Below are 12,582 nucleotides of genomic sequence, written 5' to 3' on the forward strand. Positions count from 1 at the left end.
GTACAGACCTCAAAACGGAGATCCGCAAGGCACAGGAGAGAAGCTGGTTAGAGCTGTGTCGATTAGTAGATAACGACCCCCGGGGAGTCCCCTACAGGCTGGTCACCAAGAGGCTAGGCCGCCGATCACCGGCAATGGAGCACACAGTTAGAATAAGCGTGGCTCGAGGTCTATTCCCTCCATCACCAAGGACAGATTGGGGAAGCATACCCACATCAAGTGGAGAGGCTGCTCTATCTGTCATACTACCCGAGGCCCCGTTAGGTATACCACTGTTTACCACCGACATCATCTCGATGTCCTTGACCTGGTCCGAATCGTCGTCCCATTCTTGGTCCGACATCTTGGGGGATCGCTCCGGGATCCGGGTTGGTTTTTGGCGTCGGCCCCGAGTAGGGAGGGGTTACCCTGGCTCGGACCCTGATGAGGGTGCCGCCGGCGTTCCCGCTGCCTAGGTTTTTTACCTTTCGGGTTTACAGGCAGCTTGCCTATTTCGGAGTCCTGTAGCTCGGCCCCGGATAGGGCTAGAGGGTCCAGGTTTTCGAAGGCCTATCGGTAAACGACCGAGGAAGTCAAGAAGTTTCGGGGGGGGGGGGCACATTTTTACTCTCCGACCATTCCGAGCAAACCCGGCCGAGATATCCTCGGTAACCGGATACCGTGCTTAGGGTTTCCTGTGCGCGGCTGGGACAGCCGTGCGCGAGTGGTAACCGTGATCGCTGGGCGAATCTGGGCTGGAAGCTCTTAGTGTTCGAGGTGCGGGCGTTTGCCGATTTCGGGGCCCTATAGCTCAGCCCCGGGTAGTGCTAGAGTAGGGTGACCAGTTTTACAAAAAAAAAAACGGGACAAACAATTTTTAGTTTAAATACTCTAAAAAAACATACACATTTTTTAAAAATATTTTTTATATTTTATATTAACAATTTACAATTAAAATATTTTTTAACTACCTTGCTTAATATTTTAATAAAAAACTTGTTTACTTGATGTTGATTGCTCATCATGTCCTTTATTATCTATTGTGCTGTTATTGTACTTTTGCGATGAACTGATTGCGTTTAATAGTTTTGGTTGTGTTAGCAAAAAATCATACAAATCATTACACGAATAATTTTTGAAATGATTTTTCAGAATTATAATTGAGTTGATGGTAGGAACAATAAAGCGATTTTTTTCATCTGTCCATAACATATTAGTGATAGAAAATACTCTTTCAATTGCAGCATTTGTTCCAGGCATTACTAGAGAATATTCTACAATAAACCAAAAATTATTTATCGATATATTTTTACTATTTAAAATTTTATAGATAGCACACCATCTTTCTTCAACACGAACATTGTTATTCTGCCATTCTTCTAAATTTTCATTTATAACATTATTTACATGATTATATTCATCAAAAAGAATATCTTCATCCACATTCCAACCGGTTTGTTTTTTATTATTTTGCAAAATAAATTTTTAACTTTTTTGAATATCATTCCATGTTGGACAATTTATCAGAGTCCAACGAAATATTTTTAGTTCTTCAAATGTATTTCCCCACTTTTCAATGTACATAATAAATGTGTCATAAAACTGGTTAGTTTGCTCTATAAATTGTTTTTTTGTGTATTTATTTTTTGTCTCTAGTTCTAAAAGCATCGAGTTTACACTAGAAGTTAAAAAGTTTTGTGTTTTTCTATTTTTTATTTTTCCACATAGTATTTCTAATTCTTCTGATACTTCACATGCAGATATGTTGTCCCCTTCTATTCTTTTTATAGTGTCACAAACGACTTTTAATTGACTTTGTATAAAATGAAACCATATTATTGCAACGGGGTCACTAAAAAATGATTTTAAAATGGTTGGACATTTATCCTGAGTGTCAAAGTACAATTTTAAAGCTGCATACATTTCAATAATTCTGGAGACTGCTGGTTGTAAAGATAACCATCTTGTCTTTACACTTCCAAGTACGTTTTTGTATTGTGTATTTGTAAAATCACAAAATTCTTTTAATGTTTCCACTCTCACAGTATAAATATAAAAGTACTGAAATATTTTGTTAACGATACATTCGATATCAATAGGTAAGATATCTGTACTAGTTTGCATAACGTTGTGCAGAATATGAGCTGCACAACTAATTCCACAAATGTTAGTTTTTAAATTATTGTTTAAAATCGTAAAAACATTTTTTGTTCCCCTCCTTGCGGCACCTCCAAAATTGGTATTACAGTTGTCACCGGTAAATGCAATGATTTTGTGAGCTAATTTATGTTTTGTTAAAATTTCCATAATATAAGACGACAGTATATCCTGAAGTTTCTCCTTTCAAATTTGTGAATTCTAACACTTTAATTTGTACCCCGGTTTTAGGATTGAAATACCGAATAAGAATGGGGACAATTTTTAAATTTTTATGATTTGAAGTGTCAATCATAACTGTCGCAAAATTAACAGCTTTCAGTTCGTCTATTATTTGATCCATTGCAAAAGGAGCCAACACATTCAGAATAATTGATTCACACTTAGTACGTGCACAAGAAAACTTTTTTTCATGTAACTTTTTTATTAAAGTAGTAGTACAATCCATTGATCTAAAAGAATGGTTATGTACTATAGTGTGAAATGCAAACATTCCCTCTTCTGCTGCAATTTTTAAACCTTCACTAGTTAAGCCAGCTGGTCCTTGTTTTATAAAATATGATGTTACCTTGTCACTTTTTGAAGCACTAGATAAGGCCGTCGTATGTTTTTTCTTTTCCATATGCTGTTTAATATCTGAGCGTCCTCCATGTTCAATTGAAAATACTGCCTTGCACACCGTACAAAACACTTTTCCAATTTCATCACATTTTTTTAGGAAAGTAAATTCAGACTGTAAAGATACAGTGAACGTGCATCTCCTCTTTGGCATTTTTAAAAAAAAAAAATAATGCACCAACTCACAAAATTGAAATAAAAATACGATAGGTAGGTAGTGGCTATAATAAACACAATCGCTTTACTGTCCGTACGTTACTATTCGACATATTTTGTTGTTCGACTTTTAGATTAAACAAATTAATATAATAATATCTAAATATATCATCGATTATAAATAGTATTATATTTTATTTTAGTTCGTAATGCATATGCTATTATACGACGTGTATCATGCTTATTTTATTATTATTGTTTATTTGTATTGTTCCTCGGCATCGGCACTCGACGTTCGTTCCACGGAAATTTTAGTCTGTTATTTATAACTTTTGTTTCAAGTTTTAAATATAAACTGTTTTATACTTGGTTCATCAATTTATTTTATTCTTTTACAAAAAAAACATAAATTATAATTTAATTATTTGGAAATAACGGGATTAAAACGGGACAATCTTCTAAAAACGGGATAAAAAGCGTCCCGTTCGAAGTTTTTTGGGACAACGGGACACGATGATCAAAAAGGGGACAATCCCGTTTTAAAAGGGACGTATGGTCACCCTATGCTAAAGGGTCCGAGTTTTCGGGGGCCTATCGGTGGTGTTCAGGGGATATCAGGGGGATTAGGGGGGCAAGTTTTTGCTCCTGAAGCTCTCCGACCAAACCCGGCCGAGATACCACGGTAGGTGGTGACTGTAAACGCTGGGTAGACCAGGATTCTGTAAAGCTGACGACGACTGTTCTTAACTGACGACTGTACGCAACTGACGACTGTACGCAACTGACGACTGTACGCAACTGACGACTGTACGCAACTGTCGACTGTACGCAACTGAGCCTAACCTAACCTGACGGACTCGTAATAATAACATAATATAATTTTATCATAATAAAATGAAAAAATGAAAAAATAATAATAAAAATAATATATATATGTGTTAGCAGTAACGTATTTAATACGTTATTTTATTAAATAATTAGTTATTCTATAAAATTCCTAAATATATTCGTTAATTTATATCGTTTTATTTATAAAAATAATAACCTAACCTAAGTCCCAGATATAGTCTGGATCATGACAAAATATATAGGAATGTCAGAAATATACTGGTTTTTGAAGCAAATAGCGCATCCAACCTCCATCCATCCATTTACTGTTACGTAAGCATTTCTCCGTTTCTCATTGGTCCGCGGTCGTCACAACCACTACAGTCGCCGCCGCCGATAACTATAATCCACCGCTAATCTAGTTAGAAAAATGCTTACGTCACAGACCTGCGTATCACGAATTGCTCATGCCTATGTATTTTGTCATGGTCTGGATGTAGTTCGAAAGGCATCCAAAAAGTTCCTATACTAATTAATAAATTGTCAATTGTAAAAAAAATAATAATTTAGTAATTATAACTATAATAATAGTTTTTTTATTTTAATATTTAATTTGTTATAATTATTCTGATAAATTAACGTGAAATAAATTAATATTTATATTTTCTATAATTAATAATTTGATTAAAATGTTTATTCATGTTAGTTTATAAAGTATCTAGTTAGTATGTAGAATAACTAATTGAAGTATGTATTTATGAATTTATTCAATACATTAACTGAAAGTACCCGTAATTCTATAGAATAACTAGTTATTTTATAGAATTACGAAATTTCATACATTAATGCTAACATATATAATTATAATTTATTATGTTTGTTCGTTAGTAATAAATACGAGGTGTTTGAGTTATCACACAGTTCATTATTTAGGAATAACTGATTCAATAACATTTCATGAAGGTAAGCTAGAGTTAGAAGGTGATGAAAATGTTCTTGCTAATGCATCTTTAAACTCAAAATATCGAACCTTTCAGCATTGGCATAATGTATGGAGAGAGTTTAATTTAGGCCCAAAAATTGGGGAAGGCGTAATAGAGGTATTTATATTATTTAGTACATATATACAATTATCCACTAGTTACTAGTACATTAAGTAAAAATATATATTATAATATTTTTATTTTTATTGAAGAAACTTGAGTCCAAAAAAGCATCATATGAAGAAAAAAGAGTATAGGTTTTAATTAATGAAGAACCATTTGCTGTTGTTATTTGTACACCACTGATGTAACGTGCACATAATTTGCCCTATTCAAAAGACATAGTATTCTCTGATAGTACAGCGTCATGTGATGCACATAATCATTCTATTACTTTCATGCTTACACCGTGTGCTGTTGGTGCTTTATTATTAATTATTACCAAAGGTCAGTAAATAAATGATTATAAGACTGGATTTGAATTAGTTAAAACTTGTATTGGTTCTAATGGGTTTGGTGGTCACTGTTTTTCAAAATTATTTATAACAGATGACAGTGAAGCAGATAGACAGGCATTGCAATCTGTATGACCACAGTTAAAGCAATTACTCTGTCGATTTCACGTGTGTCAATCTGTTTGGAGGTGGTTTTGGGCCAAAGAAAATAACATTGAAAAATTTAATCGCCCTATTTTGTATGCATTGCTTAATAAAATATTAACATAATATAATGTAGAAATGGCTGGAGCCTCTTATTTAAATGCGATAGATAGCATTAATAATGTTTATGTAGCAAAGTATTTTAACTGGATTAAATACATAAATTCATATTGGAAGCGTAAGGAAATATGGATTTTATGTTATAGAAACTTTGAAACTCATGGTCTCCAAACTAACAATTTCAGCGAGGTATGTGTCAGAATATATAAAGATATAGTTTTATCCAGAAATAAAGCGTATAATGTGGTTTCACAAGTACTGTAATGGAGCATTATTATATTCGTAGAATAAGAAAGTTTTGTAATAGTCGTTGTGATGTATCACATTTATTAGTATTATCATTACAAAAAAAAATTAAATATTTAACAATTGAAATGATTGTAGCATTGGAAAATAATATGTTTAAAGTACCAAGTAAAAAAGATACAACCATTTATGAGGTAAATGCAATTTTGGAGTATTGCACTTGTTATCAAGGTCATTTAGGTACCTTTTACAAACACCAAGCTGCAGTATATTTTTTTTTAGTAAAGAACTGCCTAATGCACCTCCAGTTACAGCAAAATGTAAGTATGATATGGCTGTTTTAGCGTTTGGAGACAAAGATCAACCACTATCATTCTATAATTCGCTAAATGCTGAAGAAGAGATGAAAGAAAATAAATGTGGAATAATTGATACAAATACTACAAATAATACAAGTCTGGTTGTTATAGATGATGAACAACCTGAATTGCTAACAAATAATGTATTAAACCCTGTACAACATGACTTTCAAAAAGTTATTGATTTAATGACTCACCACAATGAAAAATTTGGATCCACGAATGAATCCCTAAAAATATTTTTAAAAAAACTTGGAAATGTCAAAACCAAAAATTCTTGGGAAATATTTTTGTCCACTTGTGGAAAACAGATTTCTCTTTGTCATACTAATAAAGCTAAGATACGAGTTCAACCTACTTCGATAAGTCGACGAAGACCTTGAGTGACTAAAAGTATGATATAAATGTAAATTAACACTCAACAATTGGGATAAATAGGTAATATTTCTGACATATTACATTATATTGTTATACACGTTACAACCAATACAAACAGTTATATTTATCCACATTAAACTTGCAAATTAAACGTTTTATGGCATTTACCTAATTTAATAACAGATATAGTAATTAATGATAGCAGTTAATAATTAGATGTAGAACTGTGATAACAGTTAATTAATAACGTGGGAAAACAAGTCGATTTAAACCGATCAATGAGAATTATGCTGGTGTCGAAATCATGTACGTTTTGTTAATTTGCTCCCGGTGTGGTGGTTTATAATTTTTAGCACTCAACACGAAATCCGTAAGTCGTTCGATTACTGAAATATCGAATGTATACAGGTTGTGTATTGTATGTTATTTTAACACGTGTACTAATGAAATGGTGTTTATCTAACAATGTATAATTAAAAACTAGGTTAAGAAAACCGATAAAAACCTATAAATAGTAATATGACTATAACATGGTAATGCGTATATCTTAAAATAGAATATTACTCATTTATTTTATATGCATGCTACGTGCTCTAATGTCCTATATCAATAATATAATATATACATAATAAAGGATACTGCGACGTAGGCATAAACATTAGGATAACGATCACCGATACCTTAGAATAATATAATACGGAATTAGAATACTACGACGTAGAAATAAACATATTACCGAATAATGCGACTATGCGAGGAGGTTATCCATCGTACCGAAACGTATTGTGTCAGGTCTAAAAATAATAATAATAAAAAAAAAATTATTAAAGGTACCTTAAAAAAAAAAACTTAAATGTTAGTATAGGAAAAAAATAGGTTGAATATATGGTTCTGGATAAAAATGAAAAATGAAATATTTATTATTCAATGAAAATCAAGTATTAAATATTCCTGTATTTCAAGAAAGTGTTTCAAACTGCCATCATAGGTATTGTTTGTATCAAATTATTTATTCTGCTACTTACTGTTATGATGATTCGGGAAACCTATAAAAAAATATAAGGAACATTAACAAAAAAAAAATACTAAATAAGTATTAAATAATTATAAAATATAATAGAATAATGTTATAATAAGCTTAGAATCTTGTTAGAATCTGAGCAGAGCAAAGAATTAAGATAACGGACAGTTTGTACTATCTATTGTTTAAGTTGCATATCGCGGACACTTTGTACGGTGATGTTTTTATTTTGCATGTTTTTGCATATTATGGATAAAATGCATATTATTGCATTTATTGAATAAAATGAATATTATTGCCAAAAATGCATGTTTTATAGTATATTTCGTAATTAATATTTATAATTTAATACTAATATTACGTAGGTATTTAATTCTAGCCCTGCTGATTAAAGTATAAAATTTGGTTTTTTGTCAAACATAAATTTTCAAATTTTTCAAACATTAAATTAAAAATATTTCCACTATTGAATGTGAATTATAAATTGTATTTCTAAATTATAATTATAATAATAATCTTAATAATATTAAGACAAACAGCCAATCACTGATGTATTTCAATAAATAAATATTTTTTTTGTAACTTTATTCTTATGTCTATCTTATAACTAGGGAACGGATTATATTGTAAATACATATTTTTATTAAAATGAGATATTTTTAATCTGAAAAAAATTTATACGATTAAGATCATTCTAATTAAAATAAACCCAAATTTATTTTACATATTTTGATCTAAATACATATTTTTACATATTTGGTAAATAAGTTCAGTACATATTTTGGTAATTTTTGATTTTTTCATTAATTTTCGGTGACTAAACATTATCTGCTTCGTCTAAATTAACAAGATTAGTGATTTCGACAATTTTGGTATTTACGTAGGTAATTATTTCCGGCACGCCGCATGCCACTACTAGATACATTAGAACTATTTCAGTAATTGTCGATCTTAGTAATGCCGGACGATAAGATGGTCTATATATCAATATAGTCACTATTTAATACGCTACCTATTGATTATTTACTTTATCTTAATGGACTTTACATACTTTATACGCCGCTATCATATTGTACTTTGTGGAAAAGTGAGTAGGTAACGTGCTTATTCAATGTTACGGTCTTCACTTTTCAGTCTTCAGTGTATGTGTAGTTACTGATCTGGCGTAATTATTTGCATCGTAGCTGTTTTTTTATTGCACCTACATCGAAATGTTGTTGTTTTTTCATAAAATTGTTTAGAAAGCCTAAAGTTGCAACTTCAATCAATAATAAGGTAGCCGCGTATTTAAAAGAATTTTCTAATGAAACATTTTAAAGCGATGGGAAAGTTTTATACTGTAAATGTTGTGAAAAATCGGTATCAATAAGCCAGCGCTTTTAAATAAGTCAACATATTTCTACTACCAAACATAAACAGAATGAAGAGCGTCAAAATAAATTTAAGCAACAATTTTTAACATCTTCACCTTCTACATCTTCTGATGACAATTCACCAACATTTTATACTGATTTATGCCGAGCATTTATTCGTGCTGACATTCCAATTTTTAAACTAAAAAATCCAGAATTGAAGGATTTTTTAGAACACTGGCAAAACAATTCCAGACGAAAGTACAATAAGAAAAAAATATGTAAATTTAATTTATGAGGAGACTTTAACATCAATTAGACAAAATATACAGAATGGACCCATTTGGGTTTCTATTGACGAGCCGATTGGATGCGGATGGTAGATATGTTGGTAAGCTTAGTTCTGAGCCTAGTAATTCGTTTCTATTAAATTGTGAGCAGTTAGATAAATGCAATCATAAAACCATTGCTTATCTGCTTAATGATTCAATGAATTTATTATGGCCCGAAGGAGTAAAATATGAAAATATATTTTTATTTTTGTCCGATGCCGCTCCGTACATGTGTAAAGCAGGCAATGTTTTGAATACATTTTTTTTTTACAATTTTTTATTGCATACAAACCCTAGCCCTGGTTATTATTATTTATGTATGTTAACACTGTTAACTACCTGTGTTTTGTAATAACAAATTATGTCTAACATTTATGACGAGACGAACGTGTTCCAAATATTGTGGTGTTATCATTGGTATCGCTCTTAAATTACCAGGGTTTTTTACATCCATTTTATAAACTTCTTTGTAATATTCCTAACAAATTTGTTCTTTTTGGGCACTAAGCTAAGAATAAAAGATACTATAATTAATTACCACATTATTATATAAATAATAGATGGGTTTTAATATCATACTTGTAAACATTTATTATTGAACAAACGGTTACGGACACATTTAAACAAAAGTACGAAATCTAAAATACATATACTTTTTGGCTCTTTTTGGATGTTTAAAATAATTCTTAAGATTTTTTTTTTGAACCATCAATGCTAATTTATTTCCACATTCTACGGTTTGTTGTATAATATAAACATTAAAACTTTAAAATGCTCGTAACTCGCTTAAAAATTAAAATATCAATTAAAGCCTATAAATATAATATTATCATTATTTCACACGTAGTTGTCATAAATACGATTAGTGCTGTTTCTCAAGCAAATTTATTTTTCATTGTATGACATAAAGTAATAAATTAATACTTTTTAACAGTGGCGTAGACATGAATTTTCATTGGGGGGGGATAGTATACCCCAAAAAACTAGCAAATTTTTGTATAAAAAAACTTATTTTTATTTTTTCTACAAAATGTGTACACTATAAAGTTTACAATATAATATCTATTTTTCTTGATTGTTGTGACATAATATCTAAAATTTCTTCGGGCGTAACAGAAACTTCTCGGTGAATTGATAGTAAAGTTAATCCATTTAGTCGAGTCTGAAAAGTAAGTACATAAATAGATGTATACTAACCTTAAATACGAAAAATAACTATTTATTTTTACTTCAGCCATCGTATTCCTTAAGTATGTTTTCAGCCTTTTAAGGCATGAAAACGTTCTTTCGGGTGTCGATGTGGACACCGGTAAGGTACATAGTATTTTAATTAGCTGGTGCACATTTGGAAATACTGATGAATCACATAATCTCAGGGCATCTATAGCTATCGTAGGATGTTTATTTGTTATATTTAGTTTTGAATGCCATATTTTTAACTCTGCAATTACTGTCTGAACATCAGGGTCAAGATAAAAATTTACAAGTTCTTCAAATTCTTGAAAATCAATGTTGCCAGAAAATATACATTGAAAACCTAGACAAAAATTCCATACCTAATGATTTTTGTAAATAGTATTTAATAACATATAACAATTTTATGTAACTTAGGTACCTTTAAAAAATTGTTGTGGACAAGAAACTTTTCTTTTAACTTATTTATAAAAGAATCAATGTGCGGTATCGCTATGGTAATTCTATAGTAAGTTCCGGGTTGAATCGTCTTACCCTCAGAAAATAAATTTGCCTGACTTTTTTGCTAACGATTCTTGCTAATGCGTTTGATAGAAATATTAATATCCAAAAAGTCTGCCATTTTTTAATTATATTTTCTTAATTTATATAGGTACAATATCTATTCCTATGTAACAAAAATAATTTCTTAGGACAATAACAATTATTATACCTCAGCCTCTGTATACATTAATTTAAATTATTTTTCGATATTTTGTCTTAAGTCTTCAAGAATAGATACATTGCATTCCGCTAACTGTACGGCTTCTTTCAAGACAATATCATATTTTTGAAAACATTTACATAAAGGTAAACCATATGAAAATACCACCTAATAATACGCCATAATTATTAACCCATAAGTCAGTTATACCTAACAAAATTTTACTTTTAATATTTTGCTTTGTTAATCATTATAAAAATGTTCTAATAATATACTTACTGTATTTTTTTTACTGTTCGACTAACTACGATTTACAAATTATTTCCAATGACAATAATATATTAAATATAAAATAATAAAATATAATTCATAGGGATTTACGTGAAAATACGCCCATGGTTTTTAAAGTGTGTCATAATTGTTATTTGCAAAATTTCATCCGATTCAGAATAAAGTATTACTGAACCAAGAAGAAAACGTGGTAAGTTTAATAAATCCCAGCATATAAAAGAAATAGAAAAATCGACCAGACAAAAAGGAGAAGAATTTGTTACAAGTAAAGGTAATCTTGTGTAACTGTCGTAAAAAATATATGATTAACTTAACCATAGAAGAAAAAAACTCTATAATTACCGCAGTTTTTAGTGGTCGTCTTAAAAATGAAAGGGATACGTATCTTTTGGGGCTTATAGATAGATTTGACGTGCATAGACATTGAGCTTTATCATCCGAATCAAAACAAAACACGTCTTCTTTTAAATAATATACTATAAAAAATGCTAGTCGTGTTGAAGTATGCCGTAAAGCATTTATGAGTCTTCATTCAATATCAAACAAAGTAATTCAACGTTTGAATAGATTACGTGAAAGCAATCAGTCACCTGTTGATATGAGAGGAAAACATTAAAACCGGGGAAATACTTTAGACTCAGAAATGATTTGTAAAATCCACGATATATTTTATCTTTTCCTATAAAAGAGACACATTATACATCTACCTTTGTTATTTATTTAGAGGCATGTTTGATGGTAAAAAAAATGCATTCCTTTTTCATTGACAATAACCTAAGCCTAGAAAATTTTGTAAAATATGAATATTATTTGAAATATTTTAATGACAATTTTGGCTGCAGATTTGGTCAACCACAAGTAGATGTGTGCTCGACTTGTGAAGAGCTTAACACTAAAATTAAATCTCCAACCTAACCTAACCTGATGTGGCAAAAAGGGTAGCAGTTGCAGAATTAGTAGTTTACAAAAATACAGCAAAAAAGTTTTATAAACGAAGTTTCTGAAATTTGTAAAAAAAGAAAAGACGTTATGGCCATAATATTCGATTACATGCGGAACCTTCCCCTTCCATTCATGTCAGTCCAGGAAATGTTCTACCTACGTAAGTTATGGTTTTATGTATTCAATATTCATGATATTAGAAAAAATAGATTTGTATTTTACACATACACTGAAAGTACCGCCAAAAGGGGTCCAAATGAAGTCTGTAGTTTTCTTAATGATTTTTTTTTCAGCACCATACCTGATGAAGTAAAGGAACTCCAT

The 12,582-nt window shown here is 30.6% G+C and overlaps 1 pseudogene; it reads right to left on the reverse strand.

Annotated features, from left to right (window-relative positions):
* Positions 1–10,176: 10,176 nt before the first annotated feature.
* On the reverse strand, positions 10,177–12,582 carry LOC113557597 (annotated as a pseudogene).

The sequence above is a fragment of the Rhopalosiphum maidis genome, chromosome 3 (assembly GCF_003676215.2).
Source record: "Rhopalosiphum maidis isolate BTI-1 chromosome 3, ASM367621v3, whole genome shotgun sequence".
Lineage (NCBI taxonomy): Eukaryota > Metazoa > Arthropoda > Insecta > Hemiptera > Aphididae > Rhopalosiphum > Rhopalosiphum maidis.